At 43.2% G+C, this 18,547-nt stretch overlaps 1 protein-coding gene across 1 annotated transcript in view; it reads right to left on the bottom strand.

Moving 5' to 3' along the window:
- ACACA (acetyl-CoA carboxylase alpha) overlaps positions 1-18,547 on the bottom strand; it is a 217,218-nt gene that overhangs the window by 180,706 nt on the left and 17,965 nt on the right. The window lies entirely within an intron of this gene.

Here is an 18,547-nt window from a genome sequence, read left to right as displayed (position 1 = left end):
CCGGGTTATAACTAGTGGACGACCTTCAGCTTTGGACCTCCAGCCTCCTCCTTTCGTCCACCATTCCACATTTTAACTGCCTATTAGGTGATCTCCTTAAAAATTCCATAGATATTTCAAAATTAACAATTCCAAAACAAAACTCTTTACAGGGCACTGGAATATATCATAGTTCATCAATTTTAAGATACTCCCTCACTTGGCTTAGTTTTTTAAATCTCTGAAATTTGTATGTCTCTTTACAATGCATACGTTATTTAATCAGTTTTTTCCTCCCTCTGTGGTTCATAAAATGATGCCTTTCCTGACAATCAACAGTATCTTAAATCAGATGAAATACAGTATAGGCAGCCAAGGCCTGGGTTTAAACTCCAGATCTGTTCAATTAATATCTCTAGTTGTTTTCTTTCCCTTTTCTGGGGGGTTTGTAAAATACTTTAATCTTTCCAACTTTGAGATTTTCTTTGTAAAACATGCATTCTATTCACTGTTCTAGTGATCTGCCTATTGACTCTCATTTGCAAGGCCAATCTTTTATGTTCTGCTCTTACCAGCACTGTTCCAGCAGTTACAGCAGATTAACTCCAGCCTTTGGTTTCTATCAAATTTTCCAGGAAAAAAAAAATTTAAGCTACCTGTGACAGTGAGTGAGTTATAATTCTTCGACAGTCAGAGTATCAGCCTTGTCCTGCCCACAACTCCTTTGGGCCTTAGTGCCAGGGGTCTACCCATGCCTGCCAAGCCAAGCCCCCTCCCCAGGCAGCTGAGCCCCAGTCAGACTACGTTTCAGCTCGGAGCTCCCCATGCCAGCCCACATGGCCTTCAGCTTGGAGGTCCCTGTACCAGCCAGCATGGCCTTCAGCTCGGAGGTCCCTGTGCCAGCCCGCATGGCCTTTCTGCAAGCTGCCAGGTCCTGCTTCAGGACTCTTGCTTTCTCACAACTTGAGCAGTAACAAGGTTTCCTAAAGTTAATTCTGGGTTATTTCAGCATCATTATGTTGTACTTTTTATTCTTGTCATAACAAAATAAACACCCTCTGTCTACAAGACCTAGCCAACAGAGCCTCTGAGAGGTTCTCATGATTTAAGGAGGTAACAGACGTAAGCATCTTCATACATCGCTTGCTAGGCAGACTTACTCTTCTCATATTTCAATTTTTCTTCCTTGCTCCTAAATCTAACTTTCACAGGACAGTAAATTATCTTTTGAAAATAAAAGAATATGGTTAAAATATCTCCAAAGGTAGCACGTGGTTCAGACACAAGGCCAGTTTCGTTAAACTTTCAAGAGTAATCATCTATCAAACCCCCAGATGACAACAAATGAAGTAAAACTCTCTAACTAGAGTAATAATCCTGCCAAAACTGTCAAGTAAAGGGAAAATTCCAAGTGCATTCTATACATGCCTACAGTCTTCTTAAACAAAACATCCAAAATGTTAAGACAAAAATATTTCTTCATGACCAAATCGAGTTTGTCCCATGTAAGCAAAGGGCAACTTTAGGAAATCTATAAACAAAAATGCTTAAGAGGTATAGAGCGGGCCTGAGCCATGGCACAGCAAGCTAAGCCTCTGCCTGTGACAACAACATTGCATATGGGTACTGGTTTGAGCTCTGGTGGCTCCACTTCTGCTCTCACTCTCTGCTAATGGCCTAGGAAGCAGCAGCAGATAGCTCAGGTCATTGGCCCCTGTACCCCATCCATCACGGGAGACCCAGAAAAAACTCCAGACTTCTGACTACACAAGCTCTGGCCAACGTGGCCAACTGGGGAATGAACCAGCAGAAGGAACATATTTCTCTCTGTAACTCTGCCTTTCAAAGAAAAATGAAAATATTGTTTAAAAAGATGTTGATTTTAAAAGGGTAGAAAGTGAAATAAAATGAAAAAATAGGGTTATTAAAGTTACAAAGAAGAGTTTAACTATCATTATTCGAGAATTGTGCTATCACTCACATAAAACACATAAAAAATTCTACATACAAATTATTACAAACAAGAAAACTTAGTAAACATGTGACAACCAAATTTTTCCACTTTAATCTTTACAGAACGCTTCTGGGCCCACCCCATGTGAGAGTTCTGCCCACACAGGGAACAATTCCACACCATCACACGTTCAGCCCAATTGTGACACCTTCTTCCCAGAGGTACATGCTAAACGCTTCGGGTTAAGGGCTCGATTCCTCCAAACTGCCCTACTTCATATACAAATTGCAAGCCCCAGGGACCTGTGCTCCCGTGATCCCCTCTTTGGGTTCTAGGAAGAACAGCTCATAGACTCCAGGAAAACACTTTACTTACATCAGTCGACGCACTGCAAAGGATGCTACAAAGCACAGAGCTGAAGAGTCAGATGAAGACAGGCACTGGGAAAGCAGGTGAGAAGGAGCACAGATGTTCCACACTGCAGGTACCTCCACACGTTTAGCAGCCGGGAAAGCTCTCTGCACCCCCCAGTTCAGGGATTTTTACGGAGACTTCATCAGCATTAACTGATGACATTGATGATTGATGATCTTGCTAGGCGTCAGCTCAGTCCTCACCCTCTGCTCTCGCCCCAGCGGCCAGGGAGTAAAACTGAAAGCCTCAGTCTTCTAAGAGAACTCACTCCCAGGCTATCCAGAAGCCCCCTAGACACAAATCATCTCACTGGATTAAAAAAAAGTGAAGGGTATTTATCATTTGAGAGATTTCAAAGGTTTTAAGAGCTATGTGTCAGGAAACCGATGATGACCAGGATGTACATTTCACAATATTACCAGCACTTGGGGCCCGGCGAGGTGGCGCAAGGGGTTAAGGTCCTCACCTTGCACGCCCGGGATCCCATATGGGTGCCAGTTCTATCCCGGAAGCCCCGCTTCCCTTCCAGCTCCCTGCTTGTGGCCTGGGAAAGCAGTCAAGGACGGCCCAAAGCTTTGGGACCCTGCACCCGCGTGGGAGACCCGGAAGAGGCTCCTGGCTTCAGATCGGCATAGCATCGGCCATTGTGCTCACTTGGGGAGTGAATCATCGGATGGAAGATCTTCCTCTCTATCTCTCCTCTCTATATATCTGCCTTTCCAATATAAAAATAATAAATATAAATCTTAAAAAAAATATTACCTGTACTTAGATACATGATTACTGTACAAAAAGTTATAGATTTTAAATTTTGCAAAATGTTGCAAAGTTTAACACAACTAAAATATAGTTAAGACATCTGTCTAGATATATTAAAACTAATTTAGAAATCGAGTAAGAGAATGTAATGAACATGTGATTCAGGAAAATGGCCATATGAGTGGGGGCAGGCTGGGAGAAGAGCTGAGGAGGGGACAGACGGCTAGATGCAGATCACCATTAAACACCTACCTTTGTTTTAGGTGGTGGTGCTTTCATATTTCTTCTTATATTATTTTTTAAAGTAAATAAAAACTAGCCAAATAAGTAATAGTGAGTCAATGTGAACCAATGGTAAGTGTGTCATGAACCAATAAACCAAATATTATGACTATCTTATTAGTTTCTCCCCAAACCCCAAGACCAGCTTTCAGCTAACCAAGCAGGTAGTGAAAGGTAAGAACACAGATCTAAACTCAAAAAGAGTGGGGAAGGAACTTGACAGGTGACTTAATCAGTGACGCAAGGGAACTGATAGAGTGCTCCGAGCATCCTTCTAATTAAATAAGGAGGGCAGAGGAAGAGGACAGATATCTACCTTACTTCCAGTGCGGAATCTTCCATTTACCCTGACTGTTTTTAGTTATCTTCAACATTACCTAAATCTCACACACCATATCATAAGTATATTAGGAGAACTGTTGTTTTTCCCCTGCCATCAATCAACTGTCACACAACACAGTATACTCCAGCATTGCATTTATCTTAGTTTTGACTCAGAGGATGACACTGGAAAAATCAAACAGGAATTACATTTGGGTCATGAGCTGACAACTGAATAAGGCAATAGAAAGCCTGTAGTAGACTTAAGTATCACCTGAGGTCCTAAAACGTAATTACCACTTGGTTTTACAGTGTACACTTAATGTTTTACCCACACGTGTGTGTATGTACCCTAAACATATGTATAAGAGTATCTGTACATAAAATATGTATATATGTAAATGTACAAACATATACATGTACCAACTCAACCTCCTCATGTACCTTCCTCACTCTCCCCTGAGGAGCTTAACAGCATATATACAGAAACAAATCATAGAAGATACTTAAAAATAGATTTAAATTAAATGATATTCATAAATGGACACCTTTAGAGATAGAACAAAAAATATAACTAGAATTTAAAAACTCCCTTTTCCTTCACCAACTTTGATCTAACTTCATACAACACATCACAGAATTCCATGTTAAACGAAACAATAAATAAATAATGTGGGAGTGGTGGATGGAGAGGTACAAGAGAGGTTAATAATGGGTACAAAGTTACAGAGAATAGGTTTAAATTCTAGTGTTTTGTTCTGTAGTAAAGTGACAATAATTAGCAATACTATGTTGCAATTTCAAAATAAAGAGATTATTGCACATCTCAGTGCAAAGAAATCATAAATGCTTGAGTGGAAAGATACACTGATTATCCATATTTAATCATTACATATTATATGCAAATATCAAACATCACATCAAATCTCATAAATATTTGTACTTTTTAATGAATTAAATTTATTAAGTTAAGACATTTACCAGAGTCCTGCAGAGCCATACTGGAGGGCAGGCAAAAGGAAAACTCAGCATTAAGTCTCTGTATTATTCAAAATATCGACTTTTGTTCATCATGGGGTTTCTTTTGTAAGATTTATTGGGCCCGGCGAGGTGGCGCAAGTGGTTAAGGTCCTCGCCTAGCACGCCCAGGATCCCATATGGGCGCAGGTTCTAATCCCAGAAGCCCCGCTTCCCTTCCAGCTCCCTGCTTGTGGCCCAGGAAAGTGGTCGAGGACAGCCCAAAGCTTTGGGACCCTGCACCCGCGTGGGAGACCCGGAGGAGGCTCCTGGCTTCGGATCGGCATAGCATTGGCCGTTGCGCTCACTTGGGGAGTGAATCATCGGACGGAGGATCTTCCTCTGTCTCTCCTCTCTGTATATCCGCCTTTCCAATAAAAAAAAAAATGATAAAAATAAATCTTAAAAAAAAAAATTTATTTATCTATTTGAAAGGCAGAGTTACAAACAAGTGAGAGAGACAGCTATCTTCTGGTTCACTCCCTAAATGACCGCAAAGGCCAAGACTGGGCCAAGCTGAAGCCAGGAGCTTCATCTGGCTCTCCCACATGGGTACAGGGGCTCAACGACTTCTATCATCTTCTGGCTACTTTCCCAGATATGTTAGCAGGGAACTGGATCGGACAAGATACCAGTGCTGCAGAGTAGAAGCTTAACCCATAACGCCACAACAATGGTCCTTCATCTTGGACTTTTCACACTGATTTTGACTTTATAGGTTTTCATTAAGGGTAGGGTAATCCCACACTGGGATGCCTGGGTTCAATGGCAAGCTCTAGCTTCTGACCTCGCCTTCACGCTCCAGCAGACCCTGAGAGCTAGCAGGTGATGACTGAAGTACTTGGCTGCCTGCCACCCACAGTGGAGACCCAGATTGCTCCAGACTGGCCCACCTTCAGCAACAGCAGGCATTTGGTGGGGGAAAGGGTAGGGTCAACCACTGGTTAAAGAGTCTCTCTCTCTCTCTGCCTTTCAAATAAATAAAAATACATTTCAAAACTATTTTAAAGAAAAATTGGAAGAAAATCTTAGAATGGCTGACTTCAAACATTGGTATCTGGGGCCAGTGTTTTAGTGCACCCAGTTAAACCATGGTCTGAGACACTGGCATCCCTGTGAGCACTGGTTCAAGTCCTAGCTGCTCAATTTCTGATCCAGCTCCCTGCTAATACACCTGGAAAAGTAGTGAATGATGATCCAAGTGTTTGGGCCCCATCCCACCCACACTGGAGACCTAGCTGGAAGGCTCCTGGCTTGGGCTCGCCCAACCCTAACTACTACAGTCATTTGGGAGCTAAACCAGAAGATGAAGGATTTCTTTCAAATAAATGCATGTAAAGAGAAGGGCAAGGTAGAAGGAAGAAAAGGAAGAGAGGGGAGGGGAAAGAAGAGGAGGAAGGAAGCAAGGAAGGAACAAAGGAAGGAAGGATGGATCAGAGACTAAAACTTACAGATTGAACACCAGCAGTGACTATGGGCTGTCTGTAAGTCTATTAAGGCAGTAGACATGGGACTCGAACCCAGGTACTCTATATGTTCGTTCTCCTCTTCATTACTTTCTCTGCATGTTATTTAGTGATGTTGCATCTGGAACAAAGTTTGAACTTAACAGAAGCCTCAATGGAAACAAATCCACAAATACAATGATTTGCCCTTGGTAACAAAGTTTGAAACGTACACGGATCAGAAACCAGGCTTTTTGGGTCTTATTCAGTATTCAATGGTATAACATTCTGAACAAAACCAGTCTGAAAATATTGCCAGGGCACACATTAAAAATAAATACATTCCTGCTCTGTAACTTTATTTGCCATTCCAAGACCATGGGCTGTTAATCAGTGTATCAGAATGAGTAATAGTGTGAATGAAGCTCAAAAAAAAAAAAAAGCTCAGAGAAAAACCTCAGGCATGAAAAAGTACACACTGGGGCTGGCACTGTACACTGTAGAATACTTAGTTAAGCTGCTGCCTGCAGTGCCTGCCTCCCATATGGGCACTGCTTCAAGTCCTGGCTACTCCACTTCCAATCCAGCTCCCTGCCAACGTACCTGGAAAAGCAGGGGGAGGAATGGAGGTGGCCAATGTCCTAGAGGCCCAGCATCCATGTGGAAAACCTAGAAGAAGCTTCTGGCTCTTGGCTTTGGAACAGCCCAAATCCAGCTGTCACAGCCATTTGGGGAGTAAACAGATAGAAAACCTCTCTCTGTCAATTTCTCCAAGTGCCTTTCAAATGAATAAATCTTAACAAAAAGTTAACCTGACTGTAAAACTTTATATCTCAACAACATTAACTTAAAAGAAACTCACTGAACTGTCCACATGAAAGGTGCATCTGTTTATAATTACACCTCAATAAAGATGCCTTCAGAAAACTATTACTATAGAAAAACAACAAATAAAATATTAAAGGGAGGTATCCACACTCTGAAGCCAATGTCTGTGAACATGACATAATCCAACATTTCCACATCTGTTCTCATCACACCTTCAATGGCTTCTTTAGACACCCTCGCCTCATTTCCCACAAATATGTTAAAATCTGAGGATACAAACGTCACTCAAAATACAAACTGGAGGGACCAGCATGATGACTCAACTAGCTAACAATGCCATCACATAATGGCACAACCGGTTTGTGTCCTGGCTCTTCCACTGCTGATCCAGTTCCCTGCTTACAGCCTGGGAAAGCAGTGGAGAATGGCTCAAGTCCTTGGGACCCTGCACCTGCGTGGGAGATCTGGAAGTAGCTCCTGGTTTTGGACCAGCTCAGCTCCAGACAGTCTGGCCATTTCAGGGAGTGAATCCACAGGTGGAGATCTTTATCGGTTTTTCTTTGTAAATCTGCCTTTCTGATAAAAAAAAAAAAAAAATAAGTCTAAAAGAAAAAAAAATACAAATTGGGGCTAATCCTGGGTACCTTCACTTTCCATTATCCCATATCCATGTGGAAACCCACACGGGCATGACATGCCCTAAGCAGGGTTATGAGTTAGATTCTAGTCGCCCCCAGCCACAGGAAGCCACCAGTGCACTCTTTCATTTTTGTCTCTCCTTCCTATCCACACTAGTATACAGCAACTGCCTAAAGTTTAAAGAGCAAATTTTAATAGCAACCAAGAAACAAGTTCCAGAATGCCAAATGCATTCATTTCCCCTGCACGAGGTAAGTTATCACTGAGAGGAAAGAGAGCAGAAAACCAGGAAGACAGCAAAGGAAATCAGAGTGAAGTAGCAGTGCAAACTCCACAAAAGACACAACTGTGTATGTGATAAGCTGTGTTCTTCTTGGGGAAGAAAGACTGTTAGTTATAGCTTCTGAAACATAACACTGATGAATCTCCAGGCATGGGCGTCTCTTGCTGTCGCTCAGGAATGCTCTTCTGCTCATTGTCGGTCAGAGCTAGTGCAATTCATCCTCCAGAATACAACTCAAAGGTCATCCTTCACATGGGACCTTTGATGGCACTCATCCTTCTGGCTCCAACTATTACAGATACCTGGGCTTCCTCTGTGCCACACGTGCTCCTGCACACACAGCTTTCCTACCAGTCACCCTAGACTGGCACCGGACTTTCCATACCCGTTTTTTTTTTTTTATAGAAACAATAAGTTCCTAGAGGCTAGTGTCTCCTAATCATCCCTGGTGGTCAGGAACTCTTGTTTTGTTTTTAAGAGATTTTATTTTATGTCTGCTATTTGAAGGGCACATTTCACAGAGAAAGAAGGAAAAAAAAGAGAAATTTTCCATCTGCTGGTTCACTTCTCAAATGGCTGCAACAGCCAGAGTTGAGCTGATCCATAGCCAGGAGCCAGGAGCTTCTTCCAGGTCTTCCATGCAGGGGCAGGGTCCCAAGGCTGTAGACCATCCTCTGCTACCTTCCCACACTAGCAGAGAGCTGGAGCAGAAGTGCAGCAGCCAGGTTGGGCTTTGGAACACAAACCAATGTCCAAAGGGCATGTCAGCACTGTAGGCAGAGGATTAGCTTGCTACAGCACCATGCCGGCCCCCATCAGGCTGGTGCTATACCTCTAGCACCAACAGGTTTCCAACACATGTAAAAACTGCTTGAACATTTCTGATTGATCATTGCTATCATTTATTAATGATTAACAGTTACAAAATATAACACTATTTCTGAATACTTGCTACAACATACATACTGTGCTATGCTCTGAGTATGTGTTGGCATATTAACCTTCACAAAATACTGTGATAGTTGAGCACCATTTTACACAAGAGCAAAGTGAAGTTCACAGAGGTTCTGAAACTTTCCCTGCTCACATACCCAGCTGGGGGTGGCAGAGCTGAAACTAGGGTACAGCTCTAACTCCAGTACTTGGAGAGTGACTAGTCCACAGTACTGGCTTCAAACTGCATGGAATATGGCCACAGTTCCTAATACACTGTCTATCCCTGTGAAGAATTACAGCCAATTTTACCGGGGGCGGGGGGAGGTGGCATGATGGTTCAGTGGCTAAAATCCTCACTTTGCCTGTGCTTGCATCCCGGATGGGTGCCAGTTCAGGTCATTGGTGCTCCACTTCCTATACAGTTCTCTGTGGCCTAGGAAAGCAGTAGAGGATGGTTCAAGCCTTTGGCACCCTGCACCTGCATGGGAGACCTGAAGGAAGCTCATGGCTCTTGGCTTCAGATTGGTTCAGCTCTGCCTGTTGTAGCCACTTGGGGAGCTCATTCTGTCTTCTTCTCTCTGTAAATCTGCCTTTCCAAAAAAAGATAAATAATCACTAAAATTTTTTTAAACCAGGGGTTGGTTTTCTATCAATTACTTTAAAAAGCAAAATATAGTTACCTTTGTTCTCCAAAGCTTTAAAAGCATCAAACATATGCCTGCCATATCAACCATTACACTCCAATATCCAAAAGGACTGACAGCAAGGTTAGTAATATTATAAAATATACTGCTTAAAGAGAAGCAAGCGGAGCCACAAGAGCTCAGTTGTAAAGAAAGAGATGACACCAACTGCCTGATGTGATAAATATACAGAATTAGACATTGCTGAAATGCTGCCTTATTTCTATAAAAATGAACACATAAAACATATTAATAAAGAATTAACTTTAAAAATGAGCCAAAATTTTGGTATGGCAGTTAAGACACCACTTGGGACACTTGCATTCCACATCAGAGGTTCCTGGTTCAAGTGCCGGCTCTTCTGCTTTCAGTACAACTCCTTGCTGATGTGAAGCCTGGTGATGGCTCTTTCGTCCCTGACACATGAAAAGCTAGATAGCGTTCCATCGCCCTGACTTTGGCTCAGCCCAGGCCTAAGTACTGTGGGTATTTGGCAAGTGAACCTGTGGATCAAAGATTTTCTCCTTCTCACTCTATCAAGCGGATATAAATATCTAAACAATACAAAGAAAGTTTATAAGCCTAAAGAAAACAGGAAAAGAATCTATGATGATGACTTTAGAGAAAACTGTGATGTGGGGTCAAAGAATGAGTGATAACTGGGCCCAGCATGGTGGACTAGGGAATAAAGTCATCACCTTGAACACGGTAGAATCCCATATGGATGCCAGTTCTAATCCTGGCATCCCCGCTTTCCATCCAGCTTCCTGCATGTGGACTGGGAAAGTAGTCGAGGACAGCCCAAAGCTTTGGGACCCTGCACCCGCATGGGAGACCCAGAAGAAGCTCCTGGCTTCAGATTGGTGCAGCTCCAGCCATTGTGGCCACTTGGGGAGTGAACCAGTGGACAAAGATCTTTCTATTTGTCTCTCCTCTCTGTACATCTGCCTTTCCAATAAAAATAAATAAATCTTTAAAATATATTCTGAGTGTTAAATAAGAGCTCAGAAATACAGGACAGAATACAGTGGCCTTTATTTTCTCACACATACATTAAATAAAATAGTATTAAAAAAGAATTTCCCATAAGTTGCAGGGCTTGACTCTGCGCATATTACCCAAACATACTTCTAAGACTCACCTATGTCGCAAATAATATCTCATCTCTGCTTTCTCTTCCATATCGACAAGGCCAAGCGATCAAAGTTTTCTCTTTGGATTTCAGCCTAACTTTTTAAAGTCACAGTTCTTCCTCCTATTGCAGCAGCCAGTGAAAATCCAGGTCAACAGATACCATGCCTCCTGCCTACCCTTGGCCCCACTTCAGTCAGACGACAGGACGCCCAAAAGCCTCAGAGCACTGTTATTGTCTAGTTTGTCCGCAGTTTCCATGTTTCCCTTCCCTTTTCTCTCTGTCTGTGTCTCTCTCTCTTTTTCCTCCCTACACTGTTGGCTCACTTATAGAATTAGTTGATTTCCCAAAGGAGATGGGGGTGAAATAGAACTTTGTGCTAGAAAATAGCTGCTTTAGCCACAGCAGACATGTTTCGTGTCAGGAGGGAAAGACAGGAAGCATATAGGAAGCACTATCAAGGAACTCAGAAGAGCGCAGGAGGCACAATTTTAATTTTCAGGCCAGCGCAGTGGTATATCAAGCTAACTCTCTGCCTGCAGTGCCAGCATCCCATACAGGTGCCTGTTTGTATCCTGGCTGGCCCACTTATGATCCAATCCCTGCTTATGGACTGGGACAGCAGCAGAGGATGGCTCAGGTCTGGGCTCCTGCACCCACATGGGAGTCCTGAAAGAAGCTCCTGGTACTTGGTTTCAGATTAGCTCAGTGGCAGCCATTGTAACCATGTGGGGAGCGAACCAGAGGATGGAAGATTTTTCTCTCCCTTCTCTTTAAACCGGCCATTTGGCTATCCCATGTGAATATAGGAGCCCAAGGATTTGGGCTTTCCCTCCCACTGCTTTCCCAGGCCATAAGCAGAGTTGGATCAGAAGTAGAGATTAGCCCATTAAGCCATTGTGCCAGGCCTTGAATAAACTTTTTAAGATTTAATTACTGTTAAGTCTAAGGCAGATTTAGAGACAGACAGCTTCCATTTGTTCTGGTTCACTCCTCCAAATGGCCAGAGCTGAGAAGAACTGAAGCCAGGGCTGACCCCCATGTGAATACAGAGGCCCAAGGACTTGAGTCATTCTCTGCTCTCTTCCCTGGTCACAAGCAGGGAGCTAGATGTGAGCTGCTAAGATACAAACTGGCACCCATAGGGGATGCCAGCGCGGCAAGGTGGCGCATTAGCCTGCCACTATGCCACCTGCACCTCTGAATAAACTTTTTAAAGATGCTCGCGATACTGCACCCTTGTAAAGGAAGGAAACAAAATCACAGTAAAGGATCCTAACAGTTTAGAATCTACAAAGGCAACTTGCTGAGAGTAGGCCTCAGTGCTGTGTTAAAGAATCAGTGCTGCATGAAAACACAATCATATACCATAGAAAAAAGCATTGGCCATCAAAATGTTGGGTAGAACAAATAATCTGATGTTTGCAGAATAAATTAACAGATGGACAATTGCTTTGCTCTGTCACTCCTTCCCTTTCTCTTTCAAAATAAATAGATCGGGGGCCCGGCGCGGTGGCGCAGTGGTTAAGGTCCTCGCCTTGCACACCCGGGATCCCATGTGGACGCCAGTTCTAATCCCGGCAGCTCCACTTCCCATCCAGCTCCCTGCTTGTGGCCTGGGAAAGCAGTCGAGGACAGCCCAAAGCCTTGGGACCCTGCACCCGTGTGGGAGACCCGGAAGAGGCTCCTGGCTTCAGATTGGCATAGCACCGACCATTGTGCTCACTTGGGGAGTGAATCATCAGACGGAAGATCTTCCTCTCTGTCTCTCCTCTCTGTATATCCGCCTTTCCAATAAAAATAAAATAAATCTTTAAAAATAATAATAAAATAAATAGATCGGGGGAAAAAAAACAAAATAAATAGATTGGGCCTGGCAGCGTGGCCTAACGGCTAAAGTCCTCACCTTGAACGCACTGGGATCCCATGGGGCGCCGATTCTAGTCCCAGCAGCCCTACTTCCCATCCAGCTCCCTGCTTGTGGCCTGGGAAAGCAGTGGAGGACGGCCCAAAGCCTTGGGACCCTGCACCCGTGTGGGATACCCGGAAGAAGTTCCTGGCTCCTGGCTTCAGATCGGCATAGCATCGGCCGTTGTGCTCACTTGGGGAGTGAATCATCGAACGGAAGATCTTCCTCTCTGTCTCTCCTCCTCTCTGTATATCTGACTTTCCAATAAATAAACAAATCTTAAAAACACAAAAACAAAATAAATAGATCTAAGATAAATAAATAAAATTCCAAGTATGCTGAGAATCTACCAACCTTTCAGGAAAACTTTCATAAACAGAGGGACACAAATGACCAACAGAGAAAACAAATGATTGGGGGCCAGCTTTGTGGTGTAGTCGACAAAGCTGCTATCTGTAACACCTGTATCCCATGGGGTGCCAGCTCAAGTCAGCTGCTCTGCTTCTGATCCAGCTCCCTGAAAATGGCCTGAAAATAGCAGCAGAAAATGGTCCAAATGTTTGGGTCCCTGTACCCAAATGGGGGCTCTGCCAGATGAAGCTCCAGGCTCCTGGCTTTGGCCTGCTGCTGCCCTGATGAGCAACCAGCGATGCAAGATCAATCTCCCCCCACCTTCTCTCTAACTCTTCCAAACTAAATAAATACATTTTCAAAAAATAAATGAGCAGACAGAGCCTAAACGGTTAAAGCAAATCATCTTGGGACATTTAAGTGATCCAAGTGATTCACTCAGGCCCTAACAGGACCACCGGGTATAATAAATCCAAGTGCTAGGTTACTCTTTGGCCTCTCCCACTCCATTTCAACCCTTCTATGTCATGCCAACACCCAATAATACTGACAGTCAATTTTGCTTTTTTTCCTTTAAATAAGAGCAGAGACAGAGTCCCTTATCTTTACATGTCTCGTCAGAAAAACCAGTCTCAGAAATCCAAGCACGGGAGCCTTTGTTTGGGAGTTACAATGGCCACACATGCAGAAGCAGCTCCATCTTACACACATGTAAGCCTCCACTGCCAGACACAGGACATTCCCAAAACAGAATCCCTGCCTTTGTTACCCAGGCTCAACATTTAAAAAGCAAACAAACCACGAAGTGTGGAAGAAGGCAGGTCGTTTTGCATGTGAATATCAAGAAAAAAAAAAATCAGCTAAGGTGGCACATTCAGTAATCGGGTTTTATGCTTCCTTTCACTAAAAGGATCTTTCTAACACAACCACTCAAACAGCACACCAAGATGCTAAAAGCAGAGCGAGAAGATCTGCTCTTTTGCGGATGTGGCTCACAATCTTTCTGTAATATTAGAACGCGAGAAATAAAAAGCCATACCCATGTCTCCAATTCAAGGCATCCTCCCACCCTCATTCAAATGTCCCATTAACACAGAGTGTCCAAGTTGACACATACCTGGCACAAAATCCAACTAGAAGCCCACACTGATCCCAGCATTGTAGCATGCCAAGCGCCAAGGATGACGTAGCAGTTCACCCAGCAGACAGTGATGCATTCGTGGACTTGATCGCAATGCTGAGTTATACTGCAGCCACAGCTGAGACATTTACACTGGGGCTTTTACGAGCAGAGAAATCCTGGACGAAGCATATTTCTCTAAGCATTTCCCTTGGAGAAAATTGACTGTTTACACAAAGGTTTATTTGTGGTATATAAATCCTGTCCATGGATCTATGTGCCATGCCCAGTAATGTCACACAGTCTTTATAACTATCCCTTTACAGATATTGAAATCAGGTAGTATCCATACAAATCTTTTAAATATACTCTTTCTCAAAATTGTTACGGCTTTTCTCAGTCCTTAAGACATCAGGCATACTTTAGGGTTTCCTTGTGAAATTCTAAACAGAAAATAAAAAAGTTGATAGGATTCTGAAGTGGATTTTAAATATATATGACAGACAATGTAGAGTGTCATCTTGGTCATGCTGAATCTCCTAACCCATGAACATGGATAGTCTCTCCATTTATTCTATTTTTGAAAAACCAAACAGAGGGAACGAGAAAAACAGGAGAGATCTTCCATCTGTTGAATCACTTTCCAAATGGCCCAGAGAAGCTGGAGCTGGCCCGGGCTGAAATCAAGACCCTGGAACTCCACTCAGGTTTCCCACAGGGATTACAGGGATCCAAGGACTTATAGTATGATCTGCCCCCTCCAGGGTGCACATTAGCAAACAGCAGGGTATGAAATAGAGCGGGAATTCCAAACCAGGCACCCCGATATGGGATACAGATAAGTAAGCTAAGAGCTGTCTTAACCTCTGAGGCACAAGACCCACTTCTGCCTCGCCATTTATTAGACTTTTCATTTCTGTCATACATGTTCTGTATCAGTATGCAAACAAAGCTTAAAGCTAGTTAAATTTATTTCTAAATATTTGATTGTTTTTTATGTCATTGTGAAAAAAATTATTTCATTTTTGTGTGATTTTTTTTTTTTTTATGATGTGTGATTTTTTTTTAAAGATTTATTTTATTTTATTGGAAAGGCAGATGTACAGAAAGGAACAGAGACAGAGAGGAAGATCTTCCATCTGATGGTTCACTCCCCAAGTGGCCGCAACGGCTAGAGCTGAGCCAATCCAAAGCCAGGAGCTAGGAGCTCTTCCATGTCTCTCATGCAGGTGCAGGATCCCAAGGCTTTGGGCCATCCTCGACTGCTTTCCCAGGCCACAAGCAGGGAGCTGGATGGGAAGTGGGGCTGCTGGGTCTAGAACCGACGCCCCTATGGGATCCCGGCGCATTCAAGGAGAGGACTTAACCATTACACTATCGTGCCGGGCCGTGTAATTCATTCTTAAGTAGCATACGGAAACATAACTATCCTTTGCATATAGATCTTGTTCCGTATGACTTTGCTAAACTCCTTGTAAAAAATTTGTTAATGACTTTATTAAGAAATAGCTCCCAAAGGCCAGCACTATGGTTCAGTGGGTTAACTGATTGCCTGTGATGCCACAAGCCAACCACCTGGGAGAACTGGATGCAGTTCCCAAGTCCTGGCTTCAGCCTGGATCAGCCCTGGGATCAGTGCCAGCAGTTCAGAAGCGAGCATCCCCAGGAGACCTCCAGTGAGGTGATCACAGAACTGACTGTGCTTGCCGGTACAGGATCCGGCTCAGTCCGTCACCCTACATCAGCCTACGCACACACAGGTAGTTGCAATTGCTGGGTCAGTTCTATCTACAGTCCTCTCTTACGTAAATCAATGGATGCTGCAACCTACCCCAACCCTGCCCACATGTGCAAGTTTTCATGTGAGCAAAATGTTTGCCTTTTTTTTTTTTAGCGGGGGGAGTGTATAAAACCATGAGTGGAATTGCTAGATCATATGGGAAGTAAATGTTAGTTTTACAGGAAGTGTTATGTTATTCTTCACAGTAGCTTATCATTTTACATTCCCACCAGCAATGTACAAATGACCTAATTTCTTTGCATTCTCAAACATTTGATGTTATCAGTATATTTTACTATGTGCATTCTCATAGCTGTGTAGAGGTATCACTTTGCTAGTTTAATCTGCAATTTTCTGGACAGCTAATTACTAATTGTGTTTTCCTAATAGCTAAGACTGTTAGCTATAAACATCGTTTCATGTCTGTGTAGGCTCTTTAATGAGTGACACTTATTTAAGTATCTTGAGACATTCTACTTTTTGCTTTATCATTATCATGCTTTAAGAAATTATTTGCACATAGTTTCCTTTAGTTCTTTCAATACATTTGTCACAATTTTAAAGATTTTTAAAACCCAGCATCTAGGGTTACTTATAGATAGAAAAACTTGAAATCCATAGAAACTAAATATAGGTTACATTTTCCTTTACATTATCATGTGCCATGACTTTTTTGGTTTGTTTGTTGGTTTAAAACTGAATTTAGGCGGCCTGGCACCATGGCCTAGTAGCTAAAGTCCTCGCCTTGTGCATGCCAGGATCCCATAGGGGCACCGGTTCCAAGCCTGGCAACCCTGCTTCCCACCCAGTTCCCTGCTTGTGGCCCGGAAAAGCAGTTGAGGATGGCCCAAGGCCTTGGGACCCTGCACCCGTGTGGGAGACCTGCAGGAGGTTCCTAGATCCTGGCTTTGGATCAGCACAGCACTGGCCATTGCACTTACCTGGGGAGTGAATCATCAGATGGAAGATCTTCCTCTCTGTCTCTCCTCTTCTCTGTATATCTGATTTCCAATAAAAATAAATAAATCTTAAAAAAAAAAAAAACTGAATTTAGGGCCTGGCACAGTAGACTAGTAGATAAAGTCCTTGCCTTGCACATGCGAGGATCTCATATGGACACCAAATATAATCCCAGCAACTCCACTTCCCATCCAGCTCCCTGCCTGTGGCCTGGGAAAGCAGTCGAGGACGGCCCAAAGCCTTGGGACCCTGCACTCACACTAGAGACCTGGAAGAAGCTCCTGGCTTTAGATTGGCACTGCTCTTGCGTTGCAGCCACTTAGGGAATGAATCATTGGATGGAAGATCTTCCTATCTCTCTGCCTCTCAGTATATCTGACTTTACAATAAAAATAAAATACATCTTGGGGGAAAAAAAAAAAAACTGAATTTACTGGGGCCAGCCATAGGGAGTACTGCATAAAGTAACTGCCTGCAATGCCAGCATCCCATAAAGGCACCGATTCCTGTCTGAACTAATCCAGTTCCAATCCAGCTCTTTCCCTGTACTTCCATGCACCTGGGGAGCCAGAATAAGATGGCCCGAGTACGTGTGCCCCTGCTACCCATGTCGGAGGCCCAGAAGTTCTTGACTGTCGGTCTGGGCTAGCAGTGGCCGTCTCAGTCCATCTGGGGAGAGTACCAGGAGATGGAAGGTATAAGCTTTTCAAAATAACAAATATTTCAAAAATCTGATTGTAATAAACAAATTATTAAAACAACTCTAGATTCTTTCTTCTTTTATCCATGAAAGATGCCATTATTACATTTTTTTTCTTTCTTGGCTTAATACTCTGCCCATGAAATCTGTTTCCTCTATTATGTGCAGCCATCAATATTTGGGCTCATTCCTGCCCCTCTTCTTTTATGTTTAAACCTGGCTTCTGACATAAGGAATCACCCTTATGTCTACACAGCTCAGACATTAGCCAATGACTGGAGATATGTTCAAATACTTAAAACCAGAGAGGCTTTTGTACTCTGTCCATCTACATGTAAGGTACAGTAGCACATCCACAGTCTAGACGTTTTCAAGTCTGCCCTACATTTTACATTCTATAAGGCCTGATTATGTCTCTACTATGCATGTACACAGCTTCAGATAGCTGAAGGCTTGCTCCAGTCACATGAACCCAAAACAAACAGAATCCCCTCTAATAAATCCATTGTCAGGATGGTCACTTCCTCCAACTAGGCCACTGAGCATAGACAACCTCCATCACCCATTGGGTAAGCTGCCTTTAAATGTGGCATCAGAATTGCTAGTCCTCATGGGCAAAACCCCCATGCCTGTGAATTGGGAAAGGGTGGATGAGACACCACAGACTCACCTATTATTAATGAATTTCAACTGTCAGATCAGAAGGTTCATGAGCCAAATTAAGCATTTTATACCTTGGATAAATGCTGGTAGTTAAGATACCAGTTATGAAATTCGCATTCCATATCAGATGGTTGGGTCCCAGCCCTGGATCTGCTCCTTGTTCTAGCTTCCTACTGCTACACGCCTGGGCAGGCAGCAGGTAATGCCAAGTAAGTGGGTCCTTGCTACCCACACTAAACTTCCTCTCCAGGCTTTGGCTGGGATAAGCCCTAGCTGTAGCCAGCACTTCCAGTGAACCAGCAGATGAGAACTCAGTGTCTCCCTTTCAGATAAGGCAAACAAAGAGTAAAGTAAAAATGATTTTCTGTGTCTTATGCTAACTGCAGCAGAAA

This window comes from Ochotona curzoniae, unplaced genomic scaffold (assembly GCF_017591425.1).
Source record: "Ochotona curzoniae isolate NIBS_2020 unplaced genomic scaffold, NIBS_Ocur_1.0 scaffold_2453, whole genome shotgun sequence".
Taxonomy (NCBI): domain Eukaryota; kingdom Metazoa; phylum Chordata; class Mammalia; order Lagomorpha; family Ochotonidae; genus Ochotona; species Ochotona curzoniae.
The sequence above is the reverse complement of the archived record's forward strand: the minus strand, read 5'-3'. Positions and strand labels throughout refer to the sequence as shown.